Source organism: Eublepharis macularius, chromosome 1, assembly GCF_028583425.1.
Source record: "Eublepharis macularius isolate TG4126 chromosome 1, MPM_Emac_v1.0, whole genome shotgun sequence".
In the NCBI taxonomy this organism is placed as follows: domain Eukaryota; kingdom Metazoa; phylum Chordata; class Lepidosauria; order Squamata; family Eublepharidae; genus Eublepharis; species Eublepharis macularius.
Window position 1 is genome coordinate 177,467,643 of NC_072790.1, and position 13,020 is coordinate 177,480,662.

The window sequence follows — 13,020 nt, forward strand, 5'->3', positions numbered from 1 at the left end:
CAGGAAACTGACACGTGTATCAGAGCACACACGTGCAAAGCAATCTTTGTGCAGCAGTGAAACAGTAACGCAGGAAACTTTAACACAGTTCATGGCATGCTTTAAAGCAGGGGAGGGGGCCTACTTGGCAACAATTCCCCCCCTCGGAGACCCCGTGACGTCAGGCGCGCGGGTCTCCGAACTTGACTTCAAAGGCGAGGTGGTCGGCAATGTCCGGTGGTCGAGCTTCGAGCGAAGAAAGGAGTGGGAAGGGAAGGAGGGGGAGGCGTCACTCAAAAATTTAGTTTGGAGAACCACCTAACCGAATAAGTGCAATTTAGATCAGCCAATGGGCTGCAGGTCTCTGGGTTCACACCAGGAGGTGTGCTAAGTGCAACCGTCAGAATAAATAGCAATAATTCATAAGCAATAGCAATTCATAGTTACATAAGCAGTAATGAGCAATTCATAGCCACGAGTAATTCATATGCAGCAGTAAATTCATGGGTATAAGGTTAAAAGCAAAGGCAATTCATGAGCCAATTCATGAATACAGGATTAAAAGGCGAAGGTAATTCATAGATAGGTGATAATTCATACAGGATACAAGTGAAATGTGCAAGCAAGGCATAGACCAATTCATCGAGGGTAGAGTAATTCATAAATGGTTAAAATCATAAATACATATATATATGATTAAAAGCAATAAATCAGGAAGTTAAAACCAACTCATAGATAAAAGCAGCAATGATAAAAACAAGTGCGAGGAAATAATTCATGAGGGTAAGCGGCGGAAGGGCTCATGGGGGCAGAAAAATAAACTTCGCAATTAAAAGACCAATTCATACAGTCAGATTAAAACCAAATTCATACAGTCTGAAACCAATGTTTACATACCCAATAAAAGAGACAGCACAGGAGGGGTCTCAGTTAAAACCAAATTCATAGGAGTTTAAAATCAGAAATAAAATAACCTTTAAAAGAGACTGCTCAGGAGAAGTCCCGGATAAAACCCAATTCATAAAATGATAAATAGGCTAGAATTACCTCGGCGGAGGGAGTCAGGTTAAAAAGGCAATTCATAAGGTTAAAATCAAATTCATAGGGACAAAGTTAATAGGGGGTGATCAAAGGGTCCCAGTTCATGGGAAGATCATGGGCGCACTTGCAGCAAATAGAGGGAGGGACTAGTTCGGGGCTAAATTCATGGGAGTAAAATTCATAAAAAGCAATGGCAAGAAATTCATAAGACCATAGAGCAACAAAGATCACAGATGGCTCAGTCCGCAGTATAGCTGCTAGACTGGGTTGCATATATACAGGAACAAGCAAACTTAGTCCATGTGTTCCAAAACACACTTCCACCCCCCCTTGCTGTCTGCGTCAATCCGCAGAGCAGGGTCGGCGGGCGGCGAGAAGGGCTTCAGGCACACAGTTCTAGTCCTCATGGAGGTGGTGTCGCTGGCGGTCATCTGGAGACGGGCCGTGGGCTGGGGGGAAGGGAAATATGTCCCCCCCTAGTCCACAAGAGGGCCTCGGAGCGGTGTCCGGCAGCAAAGCGTCCATGGGGCCGGTGCAGAGTTCTTACACATAAATGCACAAGCATAGTTCGTAACCATACAAGCAACAAAATAAACAAGGGCTAAAAACGGGGCGCCAAGAACAACCACTAAGGCAGAAGGAGGTCGGGGTTATAGTGATCCAAGCGGTAAGACAGCTGGAGTTGCTGGAGCTGTCGGCGGCTCCAACAGCCCAAATAAAGTAGTGAGGCACATAACAAAACTTGAAAGGCCAAAATAACAACGATTGGGTGCAAAGCCAAATTGTAAATTCCAGTGGCAGTGGGGCTCCAGCCAAAGAGGGTCTCCCACCACGAATGCTCGCCGGTGGTCTTAATCCGCTGGGCAAGATCCAAAATCTCCTTTCCGTTGTGGGACACAACCAAAGCAGTGGTATCCCCGTCCCTCTGGATGCTCTGGAGGGTGCGGTGGAGCTGGGGGTGGGTCAGGAGCTCGTGGATTAGCTCCAGACCGACGCCGAGGGAGATGGGCTTCACATAGCGATAGATAGAGGGTGCCACCAGGATCTCTTCTTGGGTCCAGACCGGTACCGTGTAGGTGAAGTCGCAGGCTGCCACCGAAGACAGGTTGCAGAAGCAGCGGTTGACTCCCGGGATCACGGGCTTGAGCTGGAACAAGTTCAGGATCACAAAGTCGCAGGCCGTTCGCACGCAGGCACATCCTTTCCCAAGGTAGACCACAGCGGAGCTGTTCTCCCGGACGACCTCGAAAGGGCATTCATTGAGGGCGTCGACTTGCGGGGCTACACAGGGGTGATGCGGTGCAAAGGCTTGGTCCTGGCAAATGAAGCCGGTCTGGTCTCGATGCTGGCACCCTTGGAGGCTGACGAGCTGCCATCCGGTCGGGGTGAAGCGGGCCCAATGGTCGGGGTGTCTGGCGTAGAGGACTTCGGTGTCGCTGACTTGGAGTCCCAGAGGCACGACTGGATACACGTGGAATGACTCGTGCGCACTGGCCGTTAATAAAAATAATTTAAGCTCCTGGGTGGTCGGCGAGAATGAGGAATTTACGAGAGACCACCAGGATTCAAGCTCCAGTTCAATGGGTGACAATTTGGGCATAATCAATCTTTTAATTTCCAGGGGCAAATGCCCGTCCGTGGCTTGCCGAATTAGCCCCATGGCCACAGCCTGGTTTAATTGTTGGGCTTGCATACATGCCATGGCTATTGACACGTTGCATTCAAAAGACTGTGTTCCTTTGAGCAGCAGAGAAAAATCTCTTTCAATTTGACTCTCCCAGTTAACTAAAATGGAGCTGATCTCGTGTTGCCCATTTGAAATGGAATTTAGGGACTGCACCACCGGTTTACCTAAGTCGGAGATGCTAGTCGTGACATGGGCAAACTTATTAGCGAGAGTCTCAATGTTGACCGAATCCATGATTGCTAAGCCTCCGGCTGCAGGAGCAGTCCAGTCGGCGATGCTTCGTCTGGCACGCGAGAGAGAGGGAGAGGGATCGATCCACAGTTGTAGCCATGCATTCCAACCCTTGCTACCGGCCTCCAGATAGGGAGCGCACTGCGGCAGCCTCTGGGTTACATTTAGTTCAGCTAAGTCTATGCGGATCTCTTTTAAAGACATTTGCGGGCGGACTAGAACTCTCTCTCGAATGTCAGTTTTCAAAACATGGGAGCCCACTATATGCGTGCCGCCTTGGCTTAATTGTTCATTGCTAGCAATCAAAGGGTCAATTTGGATGGTGTGGGTCTCCTGGATCCGGATCAGCAAGGAATAATTGCCTGGTTCATGAGTCAAATTTACAAAGAGCAGCCCAAGCCAGTGAAATTTCTCTACTAGGGGCTTAGTTTGGCATTCGGGCGTCTGTTGAATCAGTATCCAATCAGGTGGGCCATGTTTGGCTAGGTCTTCCTCCTTTACAATCCAGGTCAGGTTCTCCCAGCGTTCTATAGCAAAGGAGAGAACTGCGCCTGAAGGGGGCGTGATAGTGACTGATGCATATTCAGTGGTAGTAGTGCCTAGTAAGATGGTCATTCTAAAGGGGTCTCCTGCCTTCCATACTGCGGCCGACACTAGAATAACTTCACAGTATGGTCCGAAAGCCTCAGTAACAAATGGCGAGGTTTCGAAATTGGTAGGGGTGGTATATTTGTCTACCACCGGGACTGCGGTGGGGGCTGGCCTGATACGGGGAAGGAACATACATGGAATCGGAGCAAGTGGTGACACTGTGTCAGTAGGCGAGTAACATACTAATTCTTGGGACATGGTTTTGACTCCCACACATAAAATAACAAGCTCTGGGGGTCGGATCCACTGCTCTTCACAACTGCGGAAGTTTGTGCGATCCGTGGGGGTGGTCATATTGCTCTGCTGCACAACCTTGCAGACCATCATTTCATTCCCTGCCAGGGTATTGATACATCTCCAGTGTGGGTAGGGCATTAATTTGGACGGGCGTCCCTCTATTAGGGTGCCTGCCAGCACGAGCAAACACAGAGTAGCCAGGTGCCTCATCTCCTGGCCTTCTTTTTCCTTTTGTTGTGAAAAGATCCTGGGGAGACCTGCGGATATAAGTACAGGTCCCCTGAGTTTTTGCAACATGTAAAATAAATGAAGTGAAGTGGGGAAAAAGGGAAGGGGGTTTTCTGCCAGCACTGTGTATTAGGCGGGGCTCGAACGAGAAGTCCCAGGGCACTAAGCGAGCCTTCCAGCTTGTTGCTCTGGGGAACTCCTGTGTGGAGGCTTCTTTCTAAGGCGTGTATATTTCAGAGGGTGACGTCTTTACGTCGGGCAAGGGTCGGCTGTGCGTTAGGCGGGATTATGCAAACTCGCCCCAGGGGTCCCTGGGTGCCTGGACTATGTGGCCTTCAGGTGCCCCTTGCTTGGCGGCGGGCTATTTTTATTTTGCGGGCTGAGAGTTATCGGTCCGGCTCGGCCTGGCCTTGCCGCTTTAAAAGGGAAAAAACTAGAGAGCGGTATCCAGTAGCTATAAGGGTTGCTGCAGACGGGGGCCCTCGCTGTAATTTTCAAAAATAGGCCTTCGTCATATGTTTGCAGGACAAGCAATTTTTGGAGGGGCTCCCTCGGGAGGCCCCATTTTCTGGTTTAAAAAAAAAAGGGTACACCGGGCAAAAAGAAAAATATACTGAGCAAAAGAAAAGAAAAATGCACTGAGCGAGAAAAGAAAAATACACGGAGCACGAAGCATATGGTTGTGGGGTACTTTCGGGTTGCCCTCACCTGGAAGGCCTGGCATGGCTTCATAAAACTTCAATATGTCTCCCCCCCCTTCTTTTCCCTTATACGGTACGGGCAAGGGAAAAGATTACATTAGATGGGGCGGGCGGCTGCTGGCGGAAAGGGCCGAAATGGAGCTGAAGGCGTTCGGCAGCGTTTATCGGAAAGCGGCGAAGACAGCGGAAATCTTCCGGGGCCGCTGGGTCGTTCGGGGGTCATCTTGGCGCGGGGGATCCTGGCTATGTAAATGAGGCACGCTGCCCCTTGTGCGTAGCGAACGCACCTCAATAACACATTCCAGAGGTAACATATTTGCAAAATACTGGCGGGTCTTTTACCTTTGCACTAAAGCGTACTAGATGGTGGCGCCGTATAGCAACTCACCATGACGAATATGAACATTAGTAAAAGAGGGAGGTTGGGCTATCTGGGGGTCCTTTTCCAGGGGAGGCACGGCCCTCAAAGCCAAAGCCGACCATCATGCGAAAGCGTGGGTCTGGCAGGTGAGACCCCGAATCTACGTAGATGCGGGATCTTCACCAGCACGGCGGGTGATATATTTTCGAATACAGGGATCACCTTTTTTGGTGGTTCCACTATGTTCGAAAGAATGTATGCACCTTTGGGCTAAAGCCTCTCCAACCACTTTCACACACAGCAAATCTCTTTTGCCTGTGCAATTTTTTTTCCGAACACGCGGCTTAAAATCCAATTAAGAATCACTCTCGGTGGTGGTCCTATTTGGCTTTGGTTGCCGTGTTTCCCCCTAGGGTCCCAACTGTGGGGCCCGCCTAATGAAGTTAAAGAATAGAACTGACAAGAAATAACAAAAACACTAAATGATTATATGAAGCCAAGTTGGCTTTTTATATCTAATTTCAAAAGGGAATTGGGCTTCAGGTTCACACACACATAAAGTTAAGACTGCACAACGAAAAGGGACGGGGGCTGCAGGGACTTGAACTCAAGTCTCCTTAAGGTGGCTTTTCCACTCCTGGTTCCAATCCCTTCCAAATTCTGACAGGGAACCAGTGATTACATTTATTTGGGCTTACTTCAGCCTGGGAGAGGACAAAAGGAAGAATTGGGAGGAGGTCAGAATCCTGGTCTGGCAAGTTTTTCCATTTCAATGAGGGGTGGGGGTGCAACGCTGAGTGGGAACAGTCTGTTTTAGATGCTGCTAGCAACTGGGAGTCTTTCTGGAATTTGCTCACTTGCCTTATTACATTCCTGACTGCACTTACTGCTGGAGGCTCTACCTTTTCATTAAGTTTTGGGCTTGAGCCTTTTAAAACGTGGAAACAGATACACAAATGTCTTTGAATTAGCTCAAGCACTACTAAGCCACACAAGCACAACATAAGGTTTTCTTCAGGGGTGTTAGTCAGGGAAGGCTGAGAGAGAGCTATTTGGTGTGTAGTTGCAAGCACTGGATTCTCAAGGCATTTTAAATCTTTTAAAGGAACTGCATTTTTACTCCTGTTTACCTGTTCTTCAGGATCATTGCAAGAGGGCACAGTCACAGTGGGCTGTGTATAGCTTGGCTGGGGGCATTCTATGGGAGCCAAGACAATTTCTTGGGGAATGACTTTTAAACTCTGCACACGCTCAGAGGCTAAGGTGAATTCTGGCTTCTTGGGCGTGGGGGCTGAGGCAGAAATTGGAGGCAAAGGTGACTGACTACTCATTTCACTGCCTTGGGTGGGGGCTGAAGCTGATTCAATCACTGATTGTTCCTCTAAAGTCTTTATTCTGGCCTCAGTGAGTCTCTGGGATTCCAGGAGATTTTGCATCAGGGTTTTTAAAGTGGCAGTTTCATTATTCTGGTTCTCCAGCAAAGTCTGCATGGTAAGGAATTTATTGTGGAGCTGCTCTTTCTCTATTGTGCAAGCATTTAATTTTTCCTTTAATTCCTTATTCTCCTTATTAAGCTCATTTATTTTTAAATTCTGTTCCCTATTTACACTTATGAGTTCATGGATTTTATTTTGCAGCTCTGCCTGGTTTCTTTCAGAGGTGTCTGGCAAAGTTGGTGCTGGGTTCTGGGTGCGAATCACCCTTTGGAATCTTTCCTTCTCTCTTTTAAGTTCCAAGCTATTTTTAGTTCCCGGAGGTCGAAGGCTAGCCTCAACCTTTGGTTTTCTCCCACAGGCAGTTAAGTGGGGAGAATAATGTGTGACCCCCGGGCATCCCTATTGGAAAAAGGGGTTCCCAGCTGGTGGCGGCTCTGCTAGGTCAGAGGGCTCCTCATGGTCCTTTGGCCGCAGTCTCCAGGAGTCAGCCTGACTTGGGGGAGGGTAGACCTGGTGATTGTAGGGGTGAGGTGCCCGAGGGGGCAGGGGTGCCGAGGGCAGCGCAGGTCTCCAGGGCTCAGAGGGTACCTGTGGGGAGGAAGGGTAGTGACTGGGGGTGGGAACAAAGGTTACTCCTGGACGGGAGTCCCTCTGGCTGCGGCCCCGAGTGAAGCTACCACTTCTCCCACGCAAGATGCCACCTCTAGGCTCCGAGTACGAGCTATGCCCTTGGGGCCGATATTGGGAGTGGGGACCATGGTTGGCATATGTGACTGTGTTGATGGGCTCACTCTCTTTCCTATGGGAGGCCGGGGACTTCACATGGTGGATGGCGCCGGTCTCTCGCAACAGGCCAGCAATGCTTCTGATGCGAGCTTCCAGGTCTCCCCATGAGATGCTCCCGGGTTCTACCCCTGCCAGAGCTAGGCGGGTAGTGCTATTGAGACCATCTATAACAGCTCTCCTAAACTCTAAGTCATCGAAGTCGGGCATGTCGCTCAAGTCTAAGTCTACCTCGTCTGCCAGTTCGGCTAGGAGCTGCTTTCTGGCTAAATATGCCTCTGGGTCCTCTCCGGGTTTTTGAGATTCTGCTATGTATAAGGCCTTCAAGCTCTTGGTAGGCCAGAGGAAGGCGCACAACTCCTTCATGGCACCATACTGACTGCGAGTGGCTAGTCTCCGGTTAGAAATATATGCGTTGAGAGAGGTGACTATTTCGGGGCTGGCACAATGGTGAGCCAGCTGAGCCACATCGGAGCCACTGGCAGAGGGCTGGGACATGGTCACGTGTGCGAACCACTGTATAGCTGAGTCTCGGTTCAGGGGTCCCATTCGGTCCGCTATGGCTTGGAGCTCATCGGGCCTCCAATTGCGAGTCTCTTTAACTATTCGGTCTGTCTTCCTGCCATCCTCGTCTGTGGAGACAATTTCTTTGGTAGCTATCGGATGGAGGGGCTGTGGAGCTTCCTCGGGCTGGGGCGAAGGGGGTGACCAACTGTCGGTACTACCTTCGGGGAGGGCCAAGAGGGCTGCGGGATGCACGGCGGAGATTACGGCCTGCTGCATCCCCAGGTGCTGCTTTAGGGCCTCTAGCTCCCTCTTACAAGCGGAATGGTCTGCTGCGGCTATCTTTGCAACTTTCTGCTCTGCCATGAACTGGGCAGCATGGGTTAATTTGGCAATTTTCTCCTGTCCTTCAATTACTGCGTGCTCAGCCATATCGGCACGAGCGGTGGCTACTTCAGCCTTGTGCTGGGCGTCTTGGAGGGCAGTGGTTAGTCCCTGCTTCTCCAGCATGAAGTTAACGCGTTCTGAACACCACTCGGCTGCTTTCTCCTCATGTTCCTTCTTTTCTTTCCTTAGCTTTTCTATCTCCTGTTCCTGTTCTTCCTGAGCTACCTGTAGCTTATTAATTAGGGACACGCTGTCCTGTAGGGCGGTGAAAAGTGCCCAAGCTCCGTATCTGTCTTTCTTACTGGACCTAGGTTTCTCCTTCTCACAGAAATCCTGGAAGGCACTTCTGACTATCTGGAGCGGGTCGGGTCCCTTGAAGGAACCGGCTTCCCAAGGGCAATCTCCCTTCTTCACTAGCCACTTCTCCAGGCGGGGCACAGTGGGGGCTGCCTGGTACATTTTACTTCGTTTAAGGCTGATCTCGGGGGACGTTAAAGAGTGGATCAGCGACACCAGGGGTGGGGCGATTGAAGCTCCCTATAAGTTTTCCCGTCTAGGGGCCGTTCAGAGGTTATTTCCCTTCGGGTCCTCGGGGATTCTTACACTGGATTCTTAGGGTTTTTTAGCAACTTTCTCCTCTCTATGTTCCTTTGGGAGGTTTATCCTTCCCTCCGGTTCTCAAGGATTTTTAAACTGGGTACTACACAGGGGTTTTTACCAGGGGTGATTTCAAAGGTCCTACTTTTAGGTTTACCAGGGTATTTTTAAGGGTCCTACACTCGGTTCTTCTCCACCGGGGGAGAAGGAAAAATTCCTATTCCCGTTTCAAGCTTGCCTACAAGCCACGGGACCAGGAAAAGTTTACTGGCTCAGAAGGTGCTCCCAAGCTCTCTAAGCCCAAGAACCAAAACTCTCAGTGCTTCCAAGCCTCTGCTCAGAAGCTAAAGCTCAGGGGTCTCCCAAGCCTACTGCTCAAAAAACCAGAAAGTGTCCCCAAGCCTCTGCTCAGAAACTGCAATTAAGGGGTCTCCCAAGCCTATGCTCAGGCAACCAGAAAGTGTTCCCAAGCCTCTGCTCAGGAACTGCAACTAAGGGGGTCTCCCAAGCCTATGCTTAGGCAACCAGAAATGCTCCCAAGCCTCTGCTCAGAAGCTACAAATGCTCTCAAGCTCTCTGCCCAAGAACTAAACTCAAAAAGTCCCCAGGCCTCGTGCTCAGAGACAAACGGTTAAACTGTCTCCAAGCCTCGACCAAAAGACTAAATGCGCTCAAGGACTGCCTCTGCAAGTCCCCAAGCAAAAGTGCCCAGGAGTAAAGCTTACTGTACTCCCAAGCGAGGTGCGCTCAAGAGTTCTAACAACTCCCAAGCAAAAGTGTGCCCAAGAGTCCCACTGACTCCCAAGCGAGGTGCGCCCACGAGTCTGACTTAAAACTCGCAAGCGGAAAGGCGCCCAAGAGTCTACCTTAAAACTCTTAAGCACGGTGCGGCCGGCTGCCGCGGGGCTTCAGGAACCTGGCTTTAGATTCCCAAAGCTAAACTGACCAAACGGACTAACAATCCCTTCACGTTTCCTCCGGAGCGGGGATTGAAGCCTAAGTGCTGGCAGGAACGGGGTATGGACGGACTTAGGAGAGACGGGGAAGGGTGGAAGAGAGTTTTATATGTGCTGCTTCAGGATATATATATCTATAGAGCCTACTTCTGGGATCCCACCCACATAGACGCGTTTAGGCGGCCCGGAAGGTGGCCAGGAACTTCACCAGTTCAGAGGTCCTCACCCACAGTACACCGGTTATAACGGCTGGAGGGCCTCGCGGTGCACCACAAAAGGCAAGTAGTCCAAAGCTGGCTGAAGGAGGAAATGGGGAAAAAGCCAACCCACAAGATAGAATTGCTCGCTAGAGCCACACACACTCACACTTTTAATTCCCTGAGCTAAATTGCGCTCTTTACACAGAGGTCTGGAAAATTTTCCTCTAAGTCAGTTCGCTGAAGACACGCGTGTCGACTCACGTGTATTCACACGAACTGGGTTATGCCCGCATTCTCCACCAGTAAACTGTTACCAGAACTGCTCTTTATTATAATGGGGAATTAGCTGTAGCAGTCTGTAACTTAATATTAAGCGCGGATCATAACCTATGTATACGGAGGTCCCGATCCCAGACACTCTAGTGAAAAAGAGGCAGACAACAAATAAGTTCCAAACACGTGTATTTAGTGTGGCGTAAGCCTAACTTGCACAATCATACAAGGAACACACAAGATCTAGGAAAATACAGAGTAGGAAATACAGAGACGTTCGCATTAGCTGGTTCCCAACGATGATAGGGGGAATACTCACTTATCCTGGAGCGAAGCAGAGACACAGCAGCGAGGGTAGTGGTCCAATGCCAGCACTGGAGCCACAGACGGACAGCAAGGAAGTCTGGATAGGATGGCACGCGCACCATGCGGTCTGAGAGGCCGGCTTAAATACCCCAAAACGTACCCTGGGGCTGGTGCTGTACTTGGTGGTTCTCACAGATTAAAACAAAGGGTCTAATGGGCTACTGAATGGCTTGGATGGGCCACTTTGGTAATCAGATTGTGATAAGTGACACCTCAGGAAGAGGGGACAAAAGAGGGAGGGGGAAATCCAAGTGGGCTGAAAGGATGTTCCAGCGGACAGGGCTTGTCCTGATGTCATCAGCTTCTGGAATGCGGAGGTTTCTTTGAGATGCATTCTCTAAGTGCTTGGGATGGTCGGCACTTAGTTCTTCTCCGGGGCGGCTCCTAAGATATGCAGAGCGGGGCGAGGTGCTCTCGCTGCGGACGTGGTGTGCCCGCTTCGCCGAAATGGCTTCCCAAAGCAGTCTTCTTCCCAGGGTCTTCTTGCTGCCTGAGAACATGGATGCCGGCTGGGCATAGCTGGGGCTGGATAGCAGGCTGCCCGGTAGCGAGGGCAAGCTCGGGGATCGACCCGCGGGAGGCTCCAGGCGGGAACTGACCAGGGAGCGCCTAGCCAGGCTCGCTGGAGGTTTCCCCGGCAGGCGCCCGGCTGCTAGCAGCGGCTTGGGCCCATATGAGGCAGGCTTCCATGGAGGCAGGGGGAACAACACTTTGAAACACAGTCCAAAGCAGGGAACAGGCACGGTCCGTGGCAGATGGCAATGCAGGCACGGGGCACACTTGTAACAGAGTCCAAACACACACTGGGAATTCCGGATACAGGTCAGGGCAGGGCTGCCCAGAAAGAGAGTCCTTTGTGCAGTTATCCAAACATGGAGTCAGTAAACTACACAGTCTATTGCAGCAGCAGGGTAATTGACACGCAGGCAGGAAACTGACACGTGTATCAGAGCACACACGTGCAAAGCAATCTTTGTGCAGCAGTGAAACAGTAACGCAGGAAACTTTAACACAGTTCATGGCATGCTTTAAAGCAGGGGAGGGGGCCTACTTGGCAACATTGTGCAAATGGCTCATTTGTGTGAGAAGTGTAACACTGGACCTCTGAATTTATGCGAGATCACAGTTCATCTTACATTTAAAATGCAGTCTCAGTTTGCCTCTAGGCCATGCAGGGAAAGGAGAGGAGGTTTAACCTTTCAACCTCTACTTGGTTTGGCTTTCTGAAACTGGTCCTCCAGCTCAGCTGACAGCATTTTAAAGGAAGAGAGGCATGCTCTAGATTTCATAAATTGGATAAATGCAGAAACTGATAATGGGGATTAAGATCTCAGGTCATTATAAGGAGTTGGTGGCTTTCTTCTGGTTGATGTATGGCATTATGTGTTTGTGCAAAAAAAGGGGTGAGGGAGACAAGATTAGGCTCCTGTCTGCCTGAAGAATTTGTGTTGCCAGCTAGTGTTGTTGTTTTTATAGGTACAAGTTCAGCTACATTTTCTACTTTGTTATGAATCACAGTGTTTTAAAATCTTGAATATGGAAGAGAGTGAAAGGACTGCCTTTAGGAACTCCTCCCCCACCCAGTCCTTCCCTCTCAAGATAATCTCCTTTGAGCCACACCATGAGGTCAGGTGCACTGCAGAAAAATGCCTGCAGAGCAATAGCCTAAGCAAATAAGGCCAGTCACATGCTGCAGGCAAAGGTTTTCCAAACCCCAAACAGTGTGATCAGTGTGATGCTGAATATGAACAAAGCCCCTTGATGCAGCATGACTTGGATCCATATGAGCAGAAGTGGGTTTTTCTCATCTGCAGCTCCCCACAGTCCATCCTCTGAAAACTGGCTCCAGAGTGGCTGCTCAGGGTTGCAGGAGGCTGTACTTGGTTGGAGAGGGGGGAAGGAGGAATAATTATTCATCTTCTCAAGTGAAAGTGTTATTTTCTCACAAAAGAAAGTCCTAGGAAAAGGAAAAACCAAGAGGGCTGTGGCTCCTCCTTCCACCTGACAAGCCCCAAAGGCCTCTGTGACATTTGGAGAGCCATGAGAAGATTTCTCACTTTAAAAAAAAAAAAGTTTGATCAGGACCAGGGAGGCTCAGGCTCAAATCCCCACTTAGCCATGAAGCCTACTGGCTGACCTGGCCTCAACCTGGCTTACCTCACAGGGCTGTTGTCAAGATAAAATTGAGGAGCGGAATGATGCATGTTGTCCTCCTGAGCTCCTTGGAAGATGGGCAAGATAAAAATAGGAAGGTAGGAAGGAAGAGAGCTAATTCAGATTGAAGCTCTGTCACAGGCTTAAATACTGCCCCCTATACCATTTTTGTAGGCCTCAGTCACACACACTGTCCTCACATAGCTGCTATTTCTTTTGTGATGAAATATACAGGCAGGCATTATAAG